We start from the raw sequence: 20,812 nt of genomic DNA on the forward strand, positions 1-20,812 counted from the left end.
AGTTGTTTTTAAGGCTCCATTAAGGGTCACTCTGCTCCCCATCCAGAAAGATTTTCATGTCACTCGAAACCGTGCTCTGTGTTAAGGGGGATAAAATATGAGGAAAACACAGGTTGTGACTACCAGAGGACAGACAGTATTTAAATGTCCAATTCTTTGCGACCCCATGGACTTCTGCCTGTCAGGCTCCTCTGTCCATGGGATTCTCTAGGCAGGAATACTGGAGACAGTTGCCATTCTCTTCTCAAGGGACTCTTCTCGACCCAGGGATCAAACCCACATCTCTTGTATCTCCTGCATTGGCAGGCGGATTCTTTACCACTATGCCACCTCAAAGCCCTCCATCACAGCAAAGAGCAATGTCGCTAGACTTGGGTTGTCCCTGAGCCCTGACCTGGTTGGGTTTGGCCCCCTTCATCAAGGTCTGGCAGATGTAGGAGGGTGGTCTGGACCCTCTGAAAAGCCTCAGGTATTCCACTTGGACAGCCAGCTCTCCTCTGAATCATCAGGGCTTTGGGGCTGAAGTGGGTGACCAGGCTTCTGAGAGCTGGGTTCTATGAACAAAAGCAATCCATCAGTCTTTTGTGAACACAGTATAGTCAATTCTTGCTGTTCACAGTAGCCGTGTTCTATTTCAGGTCATTCCAAAGACTGAATTAGCAAGTTCATTGCTCCTCGGGGAAAAACAGAGTTAGGTTCTTGCAAGCCTCTGGTCACAGCATTTTCAGCAATTGACCTACACATACCCTGGTGCGACATGTGTTTCTGTTTAAAGACACTTTATTTAGTACATATTGTTGATTCATTAGCATTGGATGCACAGCCACAGAGCTGTAACTCATGCCTGAAAGATGATCACCTAACACACATATTTTCCCCGTAAGGCATATCACAGCCTTCCTGCATTCAGGCACCACCAGACAGCGCTCCTCTGCTTGGGGGCCATTTTAAACAGCAAAATCTCCAACAAAAACCAAAGAGCGTGGCAGCACAGACTGTAAAACACATACTCGTTTACAGTATGAGAGCTGACCTCCGCTGCGAACATGCATGTCAGGTGACTCAGATATTTTGCAGTTTTGTGCGTGTCTGAAAATGACCAGGAAAGCACTCTGGGTATTGATTTGCGAGTTGCAAACAAATACCAGCAAGTAGGTGAATTTGCAAATGAGGAATTCATACATAATGAGTATTGACTGTATCTAAAAGTTATTCACACACTTACCATTTGCATTTAAACTCAGCCTGGCAAGACTCTGGTCAATTTCTAACAACTCAATTTGTTTTTAAGATCTACCAGTACTAGCCTGGAGGACATCATGGCGATTATAAAAGATACAATGTTTGCACTGTAGAATTGGTTTTTGTTGTTGTTGTTTCCCTCAAAAGGACACAGACACCAAACGAAATTATCCCTGTGACATCTTAGCAAGATACTACATCAGCCCTTCGTTTATTTTAGCATGAAATTGATTTTGAAAAAAACTTCTTCCTATTAAGGCAGACTCTCTCCCTGGAACTTCTACAAATCAATCCTAGTTCTCTTGGCTCAGGAGGTAAAGAATCTACCTGCAAGGCAGGAGACCTAGGTTTGATACCTGGCTTGGGAAGATACCCTGGAGAAGTAAATGGCAACCCACTCCAGTATTCTTGCCTGGAGAATTCTATGGACAGAAGAGACTGGCGGGCTACCGTTCATAGGGTCACAAAGAATCAGACACGACTGAGCGACTCACACTTTCACTAACTAGTTCTGTGCTTGAGAACTCAGGATGGAGCCAAGCCTCCTTCTACACGGTGGTGTCTCAAATATCTGAAGATACAACCAGTTCCCTTTCAAGATGCACTTTCCCACTGTTGGCATCCCTATTTCTCCCAGTTACTCCAATTTCACCCTCTCTGTTGTTTTCTTTGAACAGTGTGTCTAATCTATCAGAAATCAACTGCCATGTCCTCCTTAGGCTCTAGAGTGAAATGAGTAGCCTAAACTCTGCTGTTAAAGTTGTTAATTTAAACAGCTTCACTGATGAATACCATGGCAATCTATGTGAAACTTTTCAAAATAAGGACACTATTCCACGTCTTGAAATTTATACTAAGGAAATGTATATGCTCAATCACTAAGTTGAGTCTGACCCTTTTGCAACCTCATGGACTATAGCCCGCCAGGCTCCTCTGTCCATGGGATTTTTCAGGCAAGAATACTGGGATGGGTTACCATTTCCTAATCCAGGGAATCTTCCCAACCCAGAGATTGTACCCATGTCTCTCGCCTCTCCTGCACCGGCAGGCAGGTTCTTTACCACTGAGCCACCTTGGGAGTCTAAGGAAATTATTATGGACATGTGCTAACATTTCGTTATAGGGGATTCCCTGCGGTCCAGTAGTTAGGACTCTGCACTTTCACTGCCAAGGGCCAGGCTCAATCCCTGATCAGCGAACTAAAATCCCACAAGCCATGCAGCAGGACCAAAAATACACACACACACACACAAATTAAAAATAAGATAAAACTTAGTTATGAAAAGATGTTCATTACAGGAACCTTTACTACCCCAACATATGGAAACAGCCAAGAATAGAACAATATTAAAGAAATTATGGCATATCCATACAACCATTAAAATGACAATATGAATAAATCTACATTGACTTACCTAGGTATTTACATAATTGTAATACAAAAGATTGTAAAAGAGTGGTTATAACCTGGTTACATGTTATTAAAACACCCATCTATAAGAAAGGAAAACATTCCCAGGAATTTAGTAAAAGCTCTCGAAATTCAAAGTATTTCCCTTCTTCTTTATTTCTTCCTACACTATGTTATTACATTCATAGTAAGGAAAAACAATTCTGTTCAGTTTTCCAAAAGACTGCAATTAAAGCAACACTTTGGTATTTCCCTGTTGCTTTCAGAAAAAGGTCCACACATCTCACTTGGGCCATAAGACTTCTTATGATCTTATCTCTCAGGTTCCATAAACTACCTGACCTTACAAGTATTGATACTTTCCACGTTGACCATAATGAACCACTTAAATGATGCCCAATTTTTATCCCTGCTTTCCACCTTATACCTTCTGCTTTGAGATATCCTCTATTCCCCATCTCCCCAACTGGTCTGGGGAGATGGGGCTTCCCTGGTGGCTCAGATGGTAAAGAATCTGCCTGCAAGGAGACCTGGGTCTGATCCCTGGGTCAGGAATATCCCTTGGAGAAGAAAAAGGATACCCATGCCAGTATTCTTGCCTGGAGAATCCTCATGGACAGAGGAGCCGGGCAGGCTACAGTCCACGGGGGCTCAAAGAGTCAGACATGACTGAGCGACTAACACTTGAGCTTTCTTCCTTTGACGAGATTACCCAACTATTTTACTACTGGTAAAACCAGTCCTGGCTGGCTGACTCTGAAACCCATGTTGCCTCCTCTGGATCAGAATGAAAAACTGAGACAGTCAATGTGATATTTTTCTAATTGTCTTGGTGCCATATTTAATCTCAGCATTGGCAAGTGAATTATTAATACTTGAGCATCTACAGTGTTGTCTGGAAGAGAAAGAAAACCCTAACATACAGTCCATTCCATTGACATATATACAGAGAGTTAGAATGATTTTTAAAATGTGGACTTTTTCCTTTTAAAGACAAAAGGTCCAGGGTATTTGGAGCTATATTTTACCCAGACATTAAAGTCTAGTTCTCAAGCCTATGCCCTGTGTGTCACATTTCACTAATCTGGCCCACTCTGACTTCTTTGTCTCTTTTCATTATAAGAAGTTAATATTGAATTTCAAAACCCAAACATCATAAATAAATTCCAGATGCCTTCTCAAATCCCTAAATCTCCCATTAAAATAAGGAGAAACTTTGCTGTATGTGCGTTGTGGGTTACATTTTAATTCACTGAAATGCTGAAAGGATCGCTGAACAAGTCTTCAGCCTTTATTTCACCAAGAAAACACACGAACTTTTTGGACTTGCATCTGGTCCCATCACTTCATGGGAAATAGATGGGGAAACAGTGGAAACAGTGTCAGACTTTATTTTTCTGGGCTCCAGAATTACTGCAGAAGGTGACTGCAGCCATGAAATTAAAAGACGCTTACTCCTTGGAAGGAAAGTTATGACCAACCTAGATAGCACATTGAAAAGCAGAGATATTACTTTGCCAACAAAGATCCATCTAGTCAAGGCTATGGTTTTTTCCTGTGGTCATGTATGGATGTGAGAGTTGGACTGTGAAGAAAGCTGAGCACCAAAGAATTGATGCTTTTGAACTGTGGTGTTGGAGAAGACTCTTGAGAGTCCCTTGGACTGCAAGGAGATCCAACCAGTCTATTCTAAAGGAGATCAGTCCTGGGTGTTCATTGGAAGGACTGATGCTGAAGCTGAAACTCCAATACTTTGGCCGCCTCATGCGAAGAGTTGACTCATTGGAAAAGACTGATTCTGGGAGGGATTGGGGGCAGGAGCAGAAGGGGACAACAGAGGATGAGATGGCTGGATGGCCTCACCGACTAGATGGACGTGAGTCTGAGTGAACTCCGGGAGTTGGTGATGGACAGAGAGGCCTGGCGTGCTGCGATTCATGGGGTCACAAAGAGTCAGACACGACTGAGCAACTGAACTGAACTGACTGAAGGAGCAGAGTCCTCAAGATCCACAGCACAGCTGTCTGATATATGTTCTACTTTATTTCTCCCCTGAAGAGGTAAAATAACATCATCATTAAAGGTGGGGCCCCCAGAGTCAGGCTGCCTTGATTCCAATCCAACTGGGTGATTTGGGACAACTCATTTAACCTCTCTGTTCCTCAGTTTTCTTTTTTTTTCTTTTTTTATTTTTATTTTATTTATTTATTTTTGCATTCTTTTTTTTATTTTTTTTAATTTATTTTTTTAATTTTAAAATCTTTAATTCTTACATGTGTTCCCAAACATGAACCCCCCTCCCACCTCCCTCCCCATAACATCTCTGTGGGTCATCCCCATGCACCAGCCCCAAGCATGTTTTCTCATCTGAAAAATGGGGATAATCATCATACTCACCTCACAGGGTTGTTGAAGAGATAAGTGACTTAATAATTTAAAGTATTCAGCACAGTGCCAGCCACACAGCAAATGTTTGCACCCATTATTACCTAGAGGTATATGGCAAGCTGATGGAACAGGTCTCTATGGCTAGAAATTTTTTTCCCTTCTTTTCCTCCAGATGAGCAGGGCTTAATCCAAGGTTAAGGAGGCTCTCATCTTTCTGTGAGTGCCTAATAAGGTAACTTCAGATCCCAGACCTTTCACCTAAGCCTGGTCCAGACCCGGACCTCCTTTCTTGTGTCCGCATCCCTGAACCTTGTGTCTTAGTCAAGCTATCCCACCAACTTTGCATCCAAGATAACTCCATTTTTGTAAATTGGAAAGCTCTGTACTAAGGAGAACCTAGCCTATAGCGCAGGGAACTCTAGTCAATGCTCTGCAGTGACCTCAATGGGAAGGAAATCTAAAACAAAGGGGATATATGCATAACTAATTCACTTTACTGTAGAGCAGAAACTAACAGCATCGTAAAGCAACTGTATGCAATGAAAATTAACTGAAAAAAGAACTCTGTCCTCAGAGGATTTGCATATGCAGTTTCACATCTCCAGTTAGTTCTAGGAGATCACGTATGTAAGATACCAGAGGCCAGTGCGTGCGTGTGTCACTGTGTGCTCAACCCCTTTAGTCATGTCGACTCTGCAACACCATGGACCCTGGCCGACCAGGCTCCACTGCCCATGTGTTTCTCCACACAAGAATACTGGAGTGGCTCTGACATGAAGCACAGCAGGATCCTCTATGACCCACTTCCCCGAGTAATGGAAATAAAAGCAAAAATAAACAAATGGGACCTAATTAAATTTAAAAGTTTTTGCACAACAAAGGAAACTATAAGGTGAAAAGACAACCTTCAGAATGGGAGAAAATAATAGCAAATGAAGCAACTGACAAAGAATTAATCTCAAAAATATACAAGCAGCACATGCAGCTCAATACCAGAAAAATAAATGACCCAATCAAAAAAGGGGCCAAAGAACTAAACAGACATTTCTCCAAAGAAGACGTGCAGATGGCTAACAAACACATGAAAGATGCTCAACATCACTCATTATCAGGGAAATGCAAATCAAAACCACAATGAGGTACCACCTCACGCCTGTCAGAATGGCTGCGATTCAAAAGCCTACAAGCAATAAATGCTGGAGAGGGTGTGGAGAAAAGGGAACCCTCTTACACTGTTGGTGGGAAAGAAAACTAGTACAGCCACTATGGAGAACAGTGTGGAGATTCCTTAAAAAACTGGAAATAGAACTGCCAAACGACTCAGCAATCCCACTGCTGGCCATTGCTGGAAACCAGAATTGAAAGAGACATGGGCATCCCAATGTTCATCGCAGCACTGTTTATAATAGCCAGGACATGGAAGCAACCTAGATGTCCACTGGCAGATGAACAGATAAGAAAGCTGCGGTACATATATACAATGGAATATTACTCAGCTATTAAAAAGAACACGTTTGAATCAGTTCTAATGAGGTGGATGAAACTGGAGCCTATTATACAGAGTGAAGTAAATCAGAAAGAAAAACACCAGTAAAGTATATTAACACATATATATAGAATTTATAAAGATGATAACAATGACCCTATACGCAAGACAGCAAAAGAGACACAGATATAAAGAACAGACTCTTGGGCTCTGTGGGAGAAGGCGAGGATGGGATGATTTGAGAGAATAGCATTGAAACATGTATATTACCATATGTGAAACAGATCGCCAGTCCAGGTTCAATGCCTGAGACAGGGCACTCAGGGCTGGTGCACTGGGATGACCCTGAAGGATGGGATGGGAAGGGAGGTGGGAGGGGGATTCAGGATGGGGGACACACGTACACCAATGACTGATTCATGTCAATGTATGGCAAAAAATACCACAATATTGTAAAGTAATTAACTTCCAATTAAAATAAATTAATTAAAAAAAAGAATACTGGAGTGGGGCACCGTTGCCTCCTCCAGGAAATCTTTCCAACCCAGGGATCAAACCCAAGTTTCCTGTGTCTCCTGCATTGGCAGCCAGATTCCTTATAGCTTGAGCCATCAGAGAAGCCCCACCAAAGTGCCATAAGTGCTCAAAGCTGTTCATTTTCTTCCTTCCTTTCCCTGCTGACGTCAATAATGATGCCTGTGTTTGCAAGAAGCATTTAATTATAACCATGAAAGACCTACCTGCACTGCTCACATTCAACAGAGAATCTGCACTCCATATACCCTTCAGCATCTCAGCTTCACACCTCTAGACCTTGCATCCATGGCAGAAGGCAGCTAGGCAATTTTTGTGCTACTCCACACTTAATGTATCTTTTCACCTCTCAGTAGCAATGAAAGTTTGTGTCATATTTTAGTACCTACAGATCCCTTTCACATATTTCCCCTTTCTTTTGTATCGATTCTTTAGGGAGGTATTTTTGTTGTTACCATTGTCATCACTATTATAGCAATTTTGCAATGTAGAAAACCAAAGCCTAAACAGATGAAAAGTGAATGTGACAGCCGCTCAGCCATGTCCAATTCTTTGTGACCCCATGAACTATACAGTCTATGGAGTTCTCCAGGCCAGAATACTAGAGTGGTAGCCTTTCTCTTCTCCAGGGAATCTTCTCAATCCCAGATCTTCCCAATCTGCCTGCATTGCAGGTGGATTCTTTACCAGCTGAGCCACAAGGAAAAGACTTTGTCAAACTCTACAGCTGGTAAGGGACTCAGTGGGGATTTGAACCTGGATTCTCTGCCCTGAAAGTCTTTGCTTTTCTTCTACCAAATTTCACTGCTGACATAATAGGAGTGCAAGTCTCAAAAGAAGCCTCATGAATTCTTGGCTTATATCAGTTCCATTGGATGTCCTATTTTATTTTAAATTCTGATTTTTTTCTTCTGTTTTCTCTGATGTTGCCATGGTTGGCAAAACCAAGCTCAGCACAGTCATTTAGCCAGGTTGGAGCTGTTTTTGTAGGCTATCATAATTGTGTATTGGATGGCTGGTTTTTAAAAAAAGACATGTTTAATTGCTGTTTTCTTTCGAGCAGAATTCTGTTATACTGGCAGCCAAATAATGCCTCATCTAGAAAGAAAAATGAGCTATTCCAGAAAGTTTGTTCAAAGAGAGGCCGCATCTTTTGCAACCATGAAGTACAATACGCAAATGTGAAGGTTGTCCATATTCAGAACAGGACGAGGAGGGGCAGAAAAGCTGGGCCGTTAGAAAATGTTTGATCTCATGTAGCAGAAATGCAACTTCAGTGACCTGACTCAACAGTGGCTTGCTTATGGTACACCTATTTTTAAACAGAAGTGAGTTTAGAGATATGCAGTCAAGGGTTGGTACAATGGCTTCACAAGGTCATCAGAGACCCAGGTTACTACTGCCTTTCTGCTCTTCCACCTTGGCCTATGGAACTCTTTATCACAATCACAAAATGTCAAGTTTACATCAATGTCATGACTGCCTTCTGCATGAAGGCAAAACACAAAGAGCAAAATCTGAACAGGTGGCACCAGCTGTCTTTCTCCTTTAGGAGGTTTCCTGGCAACCTCTTCCATCAACCCTGCTGGGTGCATCATTGTTCCTGCTGGGTGGCTCACATGACCTTCCCTGGTCACAGGGAGTCTGGGAAGATGGGTATTACTGGGTGCCATTTCCGCCCCCAAACAGACAAGGCCTCCGTTAGTAAAAACAAATAGCGAAATCGACATGGGGAATCAACTAAGAGTTTGCCAGGAGGATGACCATTGATTGGAGATCTGCAGCGCGTCAGACACAAACTAAGACAATGCTGATGCTGAGGCTCCAATACTCTGGCCACCTGATGCCGAGAGCCAGCTCATTGGAAAAGGCCCTGATGCTGGGAAAGACTGAAGGCAAGAGGAGAAGGGGGCCACAGGATGAGATGGTTGCATAGCATCACTGACTCAATGCTCATGAATTTGAGCAAACTCCGGGAGATAGTGAAGGACAGGAAAGCCTGGTGTGCTGCAGTCCATGGGGTCACAAAAAGTCAGACACGATATAGCAACTGAACAACAACAACGCAATGCTAAGACAGAAAGAACATTATTCTTGCATTAGACCTAAAGAAAATTATATCCAGAGAGACATAAAATGTGAAATGACATGCCTTTTCCTCAGAGGATCTCCATGTGAATTTTTCTCATGTGACAATGCCTGGCTCAGAAGAGATGCTCGAAAACGATTTCAAACATTCCCCTTCTCTTTGTCCTCTTTCACAGATGAAATTAGAAACGCAGTACCAGCTTTCTCTTGGAGTGCTTTCATATGTGCATTGTCTAATTGGTCTTACTATGATCTAACTCGGGCTGCTGTTCTGGCCAGTGTGTCCATATCCGCAACTTCTGGCAAACAGCACTGCTGACGTTATTAGATCATGTCAGATCTTATCCTGCTTGATATAGTCCCTCTTTTGAATTTTCTCTCCAGAGCTGTCATGATATTGTTTTCACTTGTAACTTCATCAGCTAAGACATAAATAGCCTTTGGTTGGATTTTTAATCAGCATCTTCTGATTGGCACTTAGGAGCTCAATGTTATCTGTTGAACGAGTGAATCTCAGTTTCCTTGTTTGCCAGCTGCGTGAGCTTGGGCATTTCAAACCTGCCGTGATGAGTTAAAAGAAAGGCTTGTTTTGAGGTTGCTGACTGTGCTTCAGCATTATAGCTGCGATAGCTGAAGACTGCAGCCCACAGCCAGGGAGTGCATAACTTCACTCAGTCGTGTCTGACTCTTTGCGGCCCCACGGACTGTAACCTGCCAGGTTCCTCAGTCAATGGAATTTTCCAGGCAAAAATATTGGAGCAAGTGGGCATTCCCTCCTCTGGGGGATCTACCTGGCCCAGGAATCCAACCTGCACCTCTTGCATCTCTTGGATTGGCAGGCGGATTACCACTAGTGCCACCTGCGAAGAAGCAGGTAGTGAGGGAGGGAAATTCTTGCAAAAGAGACGATCAGCAGATAATGTCAAAGACAGGTACTATAGAATAGCATCCATGCTCTAACAAGCTTTGTTTTCTATGATTTGTTAAAATTAACAGACAATCCTGAATTGTGATAACCTCACATACAGTAAATGCTAAAAAGTGACGCAGGAGCTTCTCCCAACCCTACTCGGAGGTTTTTAGAGCATGCAGAACACCACCATGGAAAGAAACGTTTTCTGGGCAAAGCATCAGTTTGTTGTATCAGCGGGCAAACACATAGGGTGCCTACCATAAAAGAAAATAACCAGAACGCTTATCTCACTGACGAATGCATGACAAATGCGTTGTTTGACTTATGGGAAGCAATTAAGCAACCTCTGTAGGGTAAAGAATTTTTCCTTTGTCAAAAATTGCATCTCTTGATTGTCAGCGAAAACCAAAGCTGGAGTAAATTTGGAAATCTGATATGTGGTCTCCTGGAGACCAGAATGTAAATTCACACCAGTGTAGTATGGGATTTCTATCTTTCTTGATACATTTAGGTATCTGACCTCTCTTTACAATACATTCAGTGAAATGAATTTGGGATGCAGCAAGTAGGTGTTTGGCACCACATGCAGCTTCCTACACACGGGGTATGAGTCATAACACAGTGTCTTTTCAAGGCATTTGTTAGGTAGCAAAGGGCAACTCTCAAAAGATTTCTTTTTGTCTGGCAGCATAAACAACTGGAAATGTATTCATGTACTTTAGAATCAAACAGACTTGGATTTGATTCCAGGTCTGCTATAGAATAAATGTGCAACAGGAGGCATACTACTTACCACCACTGAGTTTTTTCCTTATCTACAAAATGAAAATACTTAAATTGAACCAAGTGAAATTGCCATATTTGAAGTCAAGAGAAGTCAAATATCCATGATCTCATATGGTTCTTCCTATACCTGTGGCACAGGACCGAGTCCAGACTAGAAGACTAAGTCCATGTAAGTTTATGAGGCACAACTCTATTGTTATATGTGGGAGGCACCCAACTCAGACTAGCTTTAGAAAAGGGAATATATATCAAATCACCACAGTGTACACTGTAAATGTCTTTTGATTTTATTGGTCAATTATACATCAATAAAGCTAGAAGGCCCTTAAAAGGGGAGAGAATGCATTAGCTCATAAAATTGGACCATCTAGGAATGGTGTCGGCTTCAGGCATGGCAGGATGCAGGGGCTCAAAGGATGCTCTGTAGCCCCATTCTCCCTGCTGCTCCACTTCCTTCGCATCTGTTGACTTGGTCATACATGATGGGCAGGATGACCAAAGATAGTCTTCACCAGAAGCAAAAGGAACTGTTCTCTCCCAAAGGCTGTCTTTCTTGTGTGACATGTTCGGCCCTCAACTAATCACCATTTCCATTGTGTCTGGTGCCAACTACTAGGCTTGGTCCTGCCTGGTTGACTTTCTCACTTCCAGAGAGATGACAGGAGCAAAGGGACCCATACACGAAGCCTGGTTAGAGCCACAGAAGTTAGGGAAACAGTTCCCAAAGAACACTGGAGTGCTAGGCAGGCAGGGGAAGAAAGTCCTCTACAGTTATACAGCACTTATTACAGACGCTGGCAAGCAGAAGACGCCCTAAAATTAACTGGAGAGTTTCCTACACTATAGTCAGAGACACAAGACAAAGTGACCAACTTTTCTCAATTTGCCCACCACTTTCTTGGTATTAACACTCTAAATTTCACCCTGGAAAATTCCTCAGGCCCAGGCAAAACATTTCAGTTCATCTGGACTATGCTTGGTTTAAAACAGAAAATCCCACAACTGGGGAATCTCCATAGTCCCAGGAAGACCTGCACAGCTGGTCACCCTGCTCCAAGATGGCACTTGTAAAACATAAACCTTAGCTGCAGTTGAGGTCTTGTTGGTACATACACAGTGGAATATTGCCTGCATTAATGCATGTTCAATCACTGTCGTGTTCAACTCTTTGGAACCCCATGGACTGTAGCCCACCAGGTTCTTCTCTCCATGGAATTTTCCAAGCAAGAATACTGGAGTGAGTTGCCATGCCCTCCTCCAGGGGATCTTCCCGACCCAGGGCTCAAACCTGAGTCTCCTGCATTGCAGAGGGTCTCCTGCACTGCAGAAGGCCTCCTGCATTGCAGGCAAATTCTTTACCATCTGAGCCACCAGGGAAGCCCTGTTAGGTCAGTTTATTAGTTCTTGCATCAGCAGAAGAATGATGTGCATGGTACATCCCAAACCATTGAAATTGTAGGTAAATAGTCCCATGGAAAAATGCAACTTCAAATTTTTATTTAAAGTTACAGCATCTGCCCCCTTTTCTGTGCCCTTCCTCTTCTGCTTTCTTCATTTTCTTTTAATGCTTTTCTTTCCGCCTTTCCTCTTCCCTTTCTTTCTTTCCTTTCTTCCCATCTTCCTTCTTTCTGACCTTCCTCCCTTCTCTCTCTTATTTTCTTCATTTTCTTTTCCTTTCTTGTTTGGCAATATAGTCACCTTTCAAATAACATGTGATTTAGATTTTGCTTCTGATCTTCAGAGGAGCTGCTATGTGTTGTTTGACTAAAACATGCCAGCCTCAGTAAATACATTTATTGTGGTTAATCCACTAAGTGGAAACTTCCCTGTTGATTAGGACAAGAAGTACATGTGCAATTACCGTGGACTGGCTGAGACAGCATGGGCATGATGCTGAATGTGGAGAATGAGAAAACCAGGGGTCGGGGGAAGCAAAGCAAAGCAAAGCAGAGGGTGATGCTTGTGAAATAAGGAGCTTGAGATTGAATTCTTTCAAGGGACATTTTGGTTTATCTGTTTACACAGGAGTTACATCTACCACTAATGGAAATTGCTGAGATTTGGAAACTCTTTCTTCTTTCAAATCAATATTATCATTAATTAAGCAATGTAAACCAGGAAATCCTTCTTGGTTACAAACTATGCTTTGAAGCCAGGCCTGCATTTGAATGTCTTCAATCAAAACCTTAAAAGTAAGCTTAGGAAGAAAGCAATGTCTAGTCTTTGAAGGAGAGCTATCGTTGGGGAAAACAAAGCCTTCTCAATTAAACTTTGGCAAGGAATGAGAGTTTTGTTACCCTTATTAAAGTGCTGAGGTTCTAAAGAATTAACTCCAATTTTGGAAGCAAATCCAAACGGTCCCTCGTGACAGGGCTTCCACCTACAGATCAGGATCATAGCCTTGGGACTTCCACTACATTTGGGTTTTCCAGATAACAGCCTTCACATCACTTTCACAGTTTTTGTCATTATGTAGTACCACTCGTACCATTTATTTACAAAACATTTTCCTATAATTTTACTTTTTAAATTAGTTAGAATAAGATGATGTCGCCAATGCAGTTCATTAGGGCTCGTGCACAGCAGCGTCCACTTAAGAAGGCTTTCTCATCTCTCCTTGCTATTCTTTGGAACTCTGCATTCAGATGGTCCTATCCATTCTTTTCTCTTCTGCCTTTCACTTCTCAGCTATTTGAGAGCTAAAAGTGCATTGCAGTAAATGATGTAATGTGACAAAGCCCTGGGCAAAGACAATGGATAGAAAAACAGGCAGAAAAAAACTACCATTGAGCAATATTTTTTTCTGGAGTATGGTTAATTTGCAATGTTGGGTTACAGGGAGCCTAGCCTGGTGCTCTTTGATGACTAGAGGAGTGAAATGGTGGGGCAGGAGGGAGGTTCAAGAGGGAGGGGATATAATTATATGTATGTAACTGACTCACATTGTTGTAAAATGAAAACAAACACTACATTGTACAGCAATTATACCCCAATTAAAAAATTAATCAATTAAAAATGTGTTAATTTCTGCTGTATAGTAAAGTGGTTCAGTTCAGTTCAGTTCACGCACTCAGTCGTGTCCGACTCTTTGCTACCCCATGAACTGCAGCACGCCAGGCCTCCCTGTCCATCACCAACTCCCGGACTTCACTCAGACTCACGTCCATCGAGTCCATGATGCCATCCAGCCATCTCATCCTCGGTCGTCCCCTTCTCCTCCTGCCCCCAATCCCTCCCAGCATCAAAGTCTTTTCCAATGAGTCAACTCTTCGCATGAGGTGGCCAAAGTACTGGAGTTTCAGCTTAACACCATTCCTTCCGAAGAAATCCCAGGGCTGAGCTCCTTCAGAATGGACTGGTTGGATCTCCTTGCAGTCCAAGGGACTCTCAAGAGTCTTCTCCAACACCACAGTTCAAAAGCATCAATTCTTCGGCGCTCAGCCTTCTTCACAGTCCAACTCTCACATCCATACATGACCACTGGAAAAACCATAGCCTTGACTAGACAGACCTTAGTCCAGTTTCATATATACATATAGTGAACAAAGATGCTATGAATATAGGGGTGCATCTATCTTTTAGATGTATAGTTTTGTATGGATATATGCAAGTGGGGTTGCTAGATCATATTTTTAGTTTTCTGAGGAACCTCTATACAGTTTTCCACAGTGGCTGCACCAGTTTACATTCCCACTAACAGAGAAGGAGCGTTGCCTTTTCCCACACCCTATCCAGTGTTTGTTACTTGTAGACTTTTTAATTATGGCCATTCTGACAAGTGTGAGGTGGTACCCCAGTGAACAACATTTTAGTTGAGTAAATGAATGAACATAATGGAATGTAAGAAATAAAACTTAACCACAAGGCTTTAAATATGAAATAAAACCAGAAAGTTATCCATCAAACCAATCACAACCAATTGGGAAAAATCACTCCAGGTAGGAATTTAGGATGAAAAATCCAAGTCTTAAACAATCACTGAAAGAACTGTAGAGAATATATATATAGGGTCAAATTTCACTGGTGGCTCAGATGGTAAAGCATCTGCCTACAATACGGGAGACCTGGGTTCAATCCCTGGGTTGGGAAGATCTCCTAGAGAAGGAAATGGCAACCCACTCCAGTATTCTTCCCTGGAAAATCCCATGGACGGAGGAGCCTGGCAAGCTACAGTCCATGGGGTCACAAAGAGTTGGACACGACTGAGCGACTCCACTTTCACTTTCATACAATATGCAAAGGAATCCATGAAAAAAACTGTGCTCTGAATAAGTTCTGTAGTCTAGTTAATAGAGCACTGATGCCAGTTTCCAGTTGTGATACCCTATTACAGGGATGTATGTTGTCCTTGGGCTTCCCAAGTGGCTCAGTGGGTAAAGAATCCACCCGCAGTGCAGGAGATGCAGGAGATGCAGGAGGTGTAGGAGATGCAGGAGATGCGGGAGATGCAGGAGGTGCAGGAGATGCAGGAGATGCGGGAGGTGCAGGAGATGCGGGAGGTGCAGGAGATTCAGGAGGTGCAGGAGATGTAGGTCCAGTCCCTGGGTTGGGAAGATCCCCTGGAGGAGGGCATGGCAGCCCACTCCAGTATTCTTGCCTGGAGAATCCCATGGACAGAGGAGCCTGGTGAGCTACAGGGTTGCAAAGGGTAAGACATGACTAAGCAATTGAACACATATGCACACAAGATGTCCCTATTGAGGGAGGTTAGTTTTTGCTTTATTTGGGTTTTTATGCAGCTTTTCTCCTCACTTTCTCTGAATTAAAATCATCATTGTAAATGATTGCTTTACATTAGTTATTTATCATAACATTGATTATTACATAGTATGTTAGTTATAGTATATACACTGATTTGTGTATAATTATTTCTAAATAAAAAAGTTTTTTTACAAGGGGGCTGTGGAACCAGCTTGGAGGAAGAACATGCTGTTGTGCTGGAAACCCAGGAGGGCAGGATTGCTAAGAAGCCACACTGATGTATGAGTAGAAAGGTCCAGGGGTGGATAATGCCAAGCTAAAATCACACACCCCAGACCACTGATATTCATAATAACAGATACCATAGATCCATAGATTTATAATCTAATCTTTGGAAAGGGGATTAGAAAAAGGAAATTAGACAAAATTTTCAGTTTATAAATAAAATAAATTCATAAATAATTCAAGTTCCCAGCATAGTTTCTTGGTATCTCTTCTAAGGTATCTTCACCCAAAAGAATTTATAGTGAGCAAGTTTTCATAGGATTTTTCCAGTTTATAAAACAATTCCACATGAACGCTTTTACTCACCCACCAAACCATGTTGAAATAGAAATAGATAATAATGAAAACACTGAATATTCGTCTAACTCTTTCATTTACGTTATCACATTTCCAGGCAACTCACCAGTAAAAGTGTGCATTTTGTAGTTCTCTGAAGAAAAATCACCATCTTTTCATGTCTTCGTGTATGTGGCTTCTTTAGCTGTTACAAATGTCTCCTGGAAGCCCCTGTGCCTCTTCATACTCTGTTCCACCAAGACGTTGCTCCCTCCTTTTCCTGAAAGAGACTGAGTCTGATAAGATAGAAACAGGCATCCCCAGATGTGCTGCCCTTGGGAGAGTCCAGAGCTGACCAGCACACCGAGATCTGTTCCTCAGCCGCCTCTCCCTGCTCCAAGGACTTAATCCTTGGCCAGCCAAATCTAGCGCCCCCATGCCAAATAAAACGGAGAAGAAGAAAGTTGGTGGTAGGCAAGGACATAATAAAGGTCCCAGTTAGAAGGAGCTCTCTCTCAGGCTTATTTGTGCCCGTCACACAACTGTAAATGAATTTGGTAGATTATTTCTACCATTAACTTTCCTTGAGTCACCTTTCCCTCCCCTGTAGGTCTTCATGTCAGTGTCCTGATGGCCACAGATATTTCAAGGGGCAAAACCTTGCTGCTCTCAGGGAGTTTACAGACCAGTAGGGAAACCAACTTTATGCAGATTATCTTAGAACTACTACATTTACGAAGCAACACTTATAAAGTTTTACAAAAGGGAAAAAACCACGAAAGGGCAATTTAGGATAATATATAAGAGAGAGTAGGGAGAGCTAAGGCAGGTGAAGGGCAAGTCAAAGAAAGCATCCTTGAGGGAGGAACACAAGTTGCCTTTGAAATCATGAGGGAGAAAATGTATCAATCTAGGGACTTCCCTGGTGGTCCAGTATTTAAGCCTCTACACTCTCAATGCAGAGGAGCCAGGTTCAAACCCTGGTCAGGGAACTAGATCTTGCATCCACCAACTAAGACCTGGTGCAGCCAACTTTTTTTTAAGTATCAACATAAAGGAGGCTGAGAAGAAAGAGAGAGAACCTTCTGGGCAGGCTTTCCAGAGCTGCCAGTCTAAACTCCGCGGGGATCCCAAGGGAATCCTCAGAGCTGTCTCTACACGGCTTCTCTACACGGCTGTCCTTCACAGAGCGCTACGGGTGACAGTGTCATCTTTCCGGGCAACTGAGCTGGGAACTAGCAGGACGGAGAAATGGAGGTTCACGGCCCTGAATCAAGGAGAGAAACGGAGATGGAGGCAGAATGCGTCATGGAAAGAGCAGGGCTTTCGTTACCAGAGTTCACACTTGGACACGGCCAACATCTTAGCTTTGTGACCTTGGAAAAGGTGCTATGACATCTCATAGTTGTTGTGAGGATCGACTGAGAATAGAAACAAGCAGGACACTGTATCCAGTGCTGAAAAAAACTTGTACAATGTGAGAGTTGCAAGTTAAGCTTTATTTGGGACAAAATGAGAACTGAAGCCCAGGAGACAGTGTTTCAGACAGCTCTGAGAAACTGCTCTGAGGAGGTGAGGGGAGGAGTTAGGACATATAAGGGTTTTGCAACAAAGAGTAAATAGTCAGAAACATCCAAAGATTACCTTTAATTAAACTGAAACCAGATATGTCAAGTTAAAGAATTTAGTGCTTTTCTATGTATGGAAAGATGCAGGAGTCTGGGCTCACTGAAATCATTCCTTGGATATTCACCTCAGTTATCTGGGGTCAGTATCCTGTATCTTCACATCCTGAGTTTCCTCAGGGCTCACCATTGGGAGTGGCTGCAGTCTGACGGCCACCAGACGGCAGGTATTCTTCTCCTTCCTGAGTTCCCTCAGGGCTCACCAGCTCACCCTGATGATGGTGACATCCTTGTTTACTGATACAGCAGGAAATATTTTATTTCTTGAAATACTCCATTTCTCACCAGTAAGGACTCAATAAATGTTTGCTCGCTTCTCTCACTTTCTCCAGCTTCCATATGCACTGAATATATCCCCTGCCCTGCAATGTACACACTGAAGCCCTAACCTCCAATGTGGCTGTATCTGGTGTATCTAGAGATAGGTCTTTAGGAGGTAATTAACGTTAAATGAGGTCATAAGGGCTGGATGGGGGGCTGATCCAAAAGTGCCATGGCCTTATAAAAGAGAAAGAGAGAGAAAGGTCTCTCCCTTTCTCCTGTGTGAGCAGACACAGGAAGAGGCAGCCATCTTCAACTACGGTTGGGTTCCCATGAGAACCTGACTATGCAGGCACCTTGATATCAAGTTTTCAGCCTCTTGAGCTGGAATGTCAATTGTCAGTTGACATTGTCAATTGCTGGACTTCCCATGTAGTCCAGAGGTTAAGAGTCCACCTGCCAATGCAGGGGACACAGGTTCGATCCCTAGACTGGAAAGATCCCAAATGCCTTGGAGCAGCTAAGCTTGAGCACCACAGCTGCTGAAGCCAGTACATGTAAAGCTCATGCTCCGTAACAAGAGAAGCCGCCTCAGTGAGAAGCCCATGCTTTGCACCTAGAGAGTAGGCCATGCCTGTCGCAACTAGAGCAAGCCAGCACGCAGCAGCGAAAACCCAGTAGAGCCAAAAATAAATTAATAAAGAAAAATTTTTTTAATTCTGTTGTTGAAGCCACTAGCTTATGAAATTTTGTTATGGCAGCCGAAGCCAACTAAAACAAGTCTCCATTAGAAACTTGCTCTTAACAGATCATCAAGTTCAGATCATAACTGCAATGACATCCAACGAATGGATTTCTGAAAGGGCAAAAGAAGTGAGTGTAATCATTAAACTTGAGCTGGCTTCAGGCTTGAGCATTTTCCAAAGGTAAACATGAAAGTGAAGGTCGTTCAGTCATTTCCTACTCTTTTCGACCCCATGACTGTATGTTCATGGAATTCTCCAGGCCAGAATACTGGAATGGGTAGCCTTTCCTGTCTCCAGAGGATCTTCCAAACCCAGGGATCGAACCCAGGTCTTCCGCATTGCAAGCAGATTCATTGCCAGCTGAGCCACAGGGGAAGCTTCAATTCATTTGGTATTTGGCTGTGATGACTTCCAAAATAAAGACCCAATCTGGGTCAAGACTACAGATGATGCTTTCCTTTCTGGTTGAACAGAAATGTTTTCTCCTTGTTTTTATTCTTACTGCTGCATGTGAAATGGAAATACACTTAGACTCTAAGAAAACAAGCAGTGGCCAGTATGGGGAGACAAGCATCAAGAGATGGGATGGTGACGGGAAAGGAGAAATATACTCCTTAAAAGGAGAAAAACAAAAAGTCAAGGGCCTGGGATCCCAGGCACTAAGAAGTGTGAACTGACCCAACAGATGAATGGGATGTGACTGTGGGACCATACCACTGTCAGTGTGTTCTCTGTAAAGTGCTGTGTTGGACACGGGCAAATACTGCTTTCCAATTCCAAAGCCTGCACAGGCTGACATGTAGCAGCTCAGTGAGGACCTCATTTGAATCTCACCACAGCCTACAGAGGCAAGCACAGCAGAGAGGTATCCTGTCCTCAGGGATGGAACTATGGTTGGAAATATTTAAATGAGGTTCCCATGGCTAATATGGCTGCCAGGGTGGCTTGGTGGTAAAGAATCTGCCTGCCAAGCAGGATGTGTGGGTTGGATCCCTGGGTTGGGAAGACCCCCACAAGAAGGAAATGGCAACCCACTCCCAGTATTCTTGCCTGGGAAATTCCATGGACAGAGGAGCCTGGCAGGATACAATCCATGGGGTCGCAAAGGGTCAGATGCAACTTAGCAACTAAATCACCACCACCCCTGGCTGGCAAGTGTAGAGGCAGTGGCCAGGCCCTGCTTTTCTGATTTCAGAACCAGCATCCTTTCCACGGCAAATGTTAAACTTTGCTCTACCTCGTCGTCTGATCTTGACCTGATTTTCCGAATCGAAAGTTTTCTCCATGCTCCATCCCTTCTTCCAACCTATATTCTCCTCCCTCCAAGTCACTCAACGGCTTCTTCTAGCACAGAAAGTAATTTTGGTGGAACATGAGCATCACAAGATGAGAAGCATGTAATGTGGGCCAGGTTGGTAAAAATCCATCATATAGTGTAATTGCTTTCTTCCTTGATGAAGCTTATTCACAGTGATCACCATAGTAGTGGGTTGACCAAAAGGTTCATTCAGATTTTTCTGTAAGATGTTATAGAAAAACCTGAACAAAACTTTTGGCCAGCCCAACATATGACCAAGCAGGGAGAGCTGTTATTAGGATCCCCATTTTGTAGCTGGGAAAAGTGAGACAGAAAAACTAAGGACAGAAGTATCCAGTGACATGTGCTAAACATCAAGTAAGCGAAAAAAAGTGAAAACGCTGGTCATTCAGTGGTGTCTGACGCTTCAGGACCCTGTGGACTGTAGCCTGCCAGGCTCCCCGTCCATGGAATTCTCCAGGCAGAGTCTCCAATCTCCGTGGTGGCTTTGAAGGTAAAGAATCTGCCTGCAATGTGGGAGACCCAGGTTTGACCCCTGTGTTGGGAAGGTCCCCTGGAGAAGTGAATCACTAATCACTCCAGTATTCTTGCCTGGATGATTCCATAGACAGAGGAGCCTCGTGGGCTACAGCCCATGGGGTCTCATGGTAAACATCAAGAGCCAGATTTCAAACCTTTGTATCTGTCTTCAC

At 43.1% G+C, this 20,812-nt stretch overlaps 1 protein-coding gene across 1 annotated transcript in view; it reads left to right on the forward strand.

Moving 5' to 3' along the window:
• Positions 1-20,812, forward strand: part of C1QTNF7 (C1q and TNF related 7) — a 125,289-nt gene that overhangs the window by 26,263 nt on the left and 78,214 nt on the right. The window lies entirely within an intron of this gene.

The sequence above is a fragment of the Budorcas taxicolor genome, chromosome 6, assembly GCF_023091745.1.
Source record: "Budorcas taxicolor isolate Tak-1 chromosome 6, Takin1.1, whole genome shotgun sequence".
Classification (NCBI taxonomy): domain Eukaryota; kingdom Metazoa; phylum Chordata; class Mammalia; order Artiodactyla; family Bovidae; genus Budorcas; species Budorcas taxicolor.